Raw genomic sequence first — 4004 nt, forward strand, 5'->3', positions numbered from 1 at the left:
GTGTGTGTGTGTGTGTGAGTTTTAATGACATGTCCCAGATAATGCCAGACATGAGACAAGGACATGAGAGGGAATGATCCTCATCTGTTGTATTGATCTTTGACTCTTAACCATCAGCTCTCAGACGCATGCACACACACACACACACACACGCACGCACACACACACACGCACACACACACGCACTTGCAGGTTAAGCGAATTAAGCAATAGAGGACATGAAAATGGAGGAAGGCTATGGAAGTCGGGGGGAGGAGGGGACAAACTGAAGCTGCAGGAGGTGGAGGAGATAATGGGCCCGCTGTCTGCTTGAGAGGAAACTCAATTTTCTGAGCAGAAGGAGATCAGAAGATGAAAATGAAAGAGGGGGAATCTGGAAATACCCTGGTTTTTGTCTAAAGAGCAGTTTGGATGGTGCTCACACTTTCACTGCGGTTCAGCCGTGTAGCAGCACTGCTCTATACAGCACTGTGTCAGCCTGTGAACAAACAGACATCGAAAACTCTGAGAAGAAATATTCATAACTTTGGTCGTTCTCTCGCTTAAGCTCCTTTAAATCCGGTCAGTTTGTGATTTACTGTAACTGTGTGCACAAAGGGATGCATAACGAAGGCTCAGCCTGCTCAGGTCCAGTCTCATCACTATTAAGTTAAACTTTTATTAAACATTAGCTCAGATAAAACATATTTAAAACATATATAAGTATTAGTATTGTATATTGTATTGCTGTAGAATCTTTACCTTACAAAATAAAGCGCCTTCAGGTGACTGTTGTTGTGCTTTTGGTGCCATATAAATAAAACTGAATTGTAATTGATTTAAATTAAGCAGTGAGGCATCTTCCTGCAGCTCAGCTGGACCTGCTGTTGGCTCATGTAGCACAATATGTACTTTATTATTATTATTTAGTCTGAATAGTGAGTGTAAGCACCTTCACACTATAACGAGCACGAGGACGGTGCTCATTTATGTTTGCCTCATAATGGAATATGAAATGCTCTGTCGCTCGTTTCATCAGTAAGCTGACTGTCCTTCATTATTATTTCAGCATTCACAGAGCAGGCTGAGAGGAAGAAAGGCCTTTTCAGTATTAAAATGAATATGTTAAACTTCTGGAAATCACCTTTTCTTTTTATCATGTCTGCATGTTTGCATCTGAGAATTTAAACCTGGAAACTTGAAGTTTGTTTTCTGAAACTTGCTGTGATACAAAAACTGTCCAGTTCCCTTTTCTTAGAAAGAGACATGCTTCTTGTGTTTTTCTTCTTTAACACACAGTTAAGGATCGAAAAGGTTAAATTTAATCATCAGCTGCTGGACAGTAAATTACAATAGAAATTATTCTGAAATACCCCAAATTTGCTAAAGCAGTTTCTGTGACATCTGTTTGTACCCGAGGCTGTGACACACATGCAGGTCCAAACACTGTTCAAACAGATGTTCCCTGACAAACCTTTGTGTGTATGTTTTAGATGGTATTGAAAAGGCCGGCTAGCTTTGTGCAGTCTTTGCTGTGTCTCAGCTTTTTTTACCTCCCTTCTTAGATTTGCTGTTTTGACTGCATACACATATTCCCAGTTAAATACAGCTACATGAAGTGATTTGTGAGTATGGTGTAACCATATAGAACAAAAGGTTGTGCGTTGTAGGTCGTCGTCCTGGCTGCGCAGCACAGAGGGAGGGACCATCAAACACGTTATCCTGACAGCTAACTGAAGCCTGGTTCCTGATGTGCTCAGTTTCAGTTTTTCTCAACACTTCTCTGTACAAATTCTACAGGAAATGCTACACAACTACGTGTGTGCAATGAGTGCTACCAAAGAATGTAACAGAAGAATAATCCAAACTTTAACATGTCTCGCACTTTACCTTCAACAGTCCTGTAGGACATAATGACTTCCTCTCTTTCCTTGCATCACTCAGTTTGCTGACTTCATGTGTGGAGTCTCTGCTTACCTTGCTTTCTGTCCTTGATACACTTTGTGACCAATGGGGGCTCGTCCGGGATTGGTAAGGTTACAATTTGCCTCACAACGTGACATTTTCACAGGACCACACGTGTAGCCTGAGTAAAAAGCAGACCTGCACCGTACTCAACCTCACTGAGTGCATGAATCACGTAGAAATCAGAAATGCATTGCTTATGCGTGCTTGTGTAGCTTTTATGCTATTTAATGTCAGTTATTTTAGCTTTTTATTACATTTCTGTGTTTTAGTCTGGTTGTTAAAGAGGAGGATCTCATGCTGCAGGCTTAATAATGCCCAGGCCTCTTCAAAGCAGGTTTTTCTTTTCTTTTAAATGTTTTTGTGGGATTTGCAGATTGTTTGACTGATGATTTGTGTTTTATATTAAGCTGTCGGAGAGCTATGGAGAAGAGCACAACAACGATGAGACACAAAGAAACACTAACCGATCACTGTTTCATCATATCCATCTTCCTGCTAAAGAAAACCACTTAAAAAACTGACGCCTGGTCCCGTCCATCTGTCCTCTCACATCCTTCTTTCTGTATTTATCTTTCACACACAAACACACACAGAGAAAGTGTGGGCGTGTTTTGGATGCCTGCTCTGTTTGGCAGTTAACAAAATGTCACATGGATGTCACTGGGTTTTATAATCTGGATACCAGAGAACATAATCTCCATTCTAATTATGAGAGGAGGAAAAGAAGGAGGAGCAGAGCGGGAAGGCATCTGGACAGACTGGAAGGAGATGGAAGAAGCACAATGTGAGCTGCTGTTGGTGGTGAGTTCAGGGGCGGTACTGCTCTGTTACGTCACACATTTTTCAGGGTTTTAAAGGGAGTGGGCCTTTTAACTATGACATAGCCAATTTACCCAAAGACATAATAAACTAAAACAAGAGAAATTATTTAAAGAGCTGAAGATTAACAACAAGTTTTAACTTTAAAACCTGCATTAAGCAGAAGAAATAACATAAAATCACTTAAACTACAGAGCATAGTGTAATCACAGTCAAGCAGAGTTAATCCTGCTTCCAGAGACAATAACCACCAGCAGCCAGAATAAAAAATAAAACTAATGAAACAACAACAGTAGATTCACTTTGTTGTGTTTTGATAAGCACGCCTTTGATTGGTTGCCCTAACAGGACGCCACTGACATGCGTAACACAATTTCACCCACCAATTTGTTGACTTGATGTCTGCAGTCACATTTATCTACAGTTATCAGCAAACAATACAAACCTTTGTTAGAGGCTTGTGACATAAGTCCCAACGATGCCACCGGACTAACCCACGGTCATATGGTCACACTGGCTCAGGTCAAAAATGCTTCAGTCTTTAAACCTGCTGAGTTCATGCAAAGCAAGAACCAGCTGCTATTTCACCGAGGGCACTGCTCGTATTCAAGCTTTAGCAAGAAACTCACTTTCAGGACCCTGAAGATGCAAATTACTAATTAATCAGTTCAGTTCAGTTTCTATTCATTAGTGTAGCTGAACTTAAAGGGTCATATTCTCTCTCTTCTGTCCTGCAATTCTGAATAGTGCTCCAAAAAAAGAAAGGGAAGAAGAAGAATATAATAACTCTAATTTCATGGATCCATCCATTATCTTCAATTTTTCCATTTCAGGGTTCAGGGGCTTTGATCGATCTGGTCTAAAATATCATAAAACAAAAATAATTTTTAATAATTTAAAAAAAATCTAAAATATTTACCCAAACTGTAAGGCTTCCCTCTCTAATGGAACAGTGTACTGGCAAACAAACATCTCTTATTGAACTATAGGAAGCTTTTATAATGAGCTTGTGCTTCTGTGATTCAGCCATTAGCAGCATTAATGGATATAAGGAATATAAATATAAATATAAAAGACAGAGAGTATGGAGAGGTAAAAATAGGGGATGGGGGCGGCTTTGAGGTAAAGAGGAAGGGAGGGGCAGGAGGTATACGGAGAGAGAGAGAGGGAGAGAGAGAGACTACGATAAAAAGGCTGATGTCATCTCTGTGAAGCAGCCAATCCGAGAGCAGCAGAGA

This window comes from Pundamilia nyererei, unplaced genomic scaffold (assembly GCF_000239375.1).
Source record: "Pundamilia nyererei isolate P.nyererei 1_Seehausen unplaced genomic scaffold, PunNye1.0 scaffold00495, whole genome shotgun sequence".
Classification (NCBI taxonomy): Eukaryota; Metazoa; Chordata; class Actinopteri; order Cichliformes; family Cichlidae; genus Pundamilia; species Pundamilia nyererei.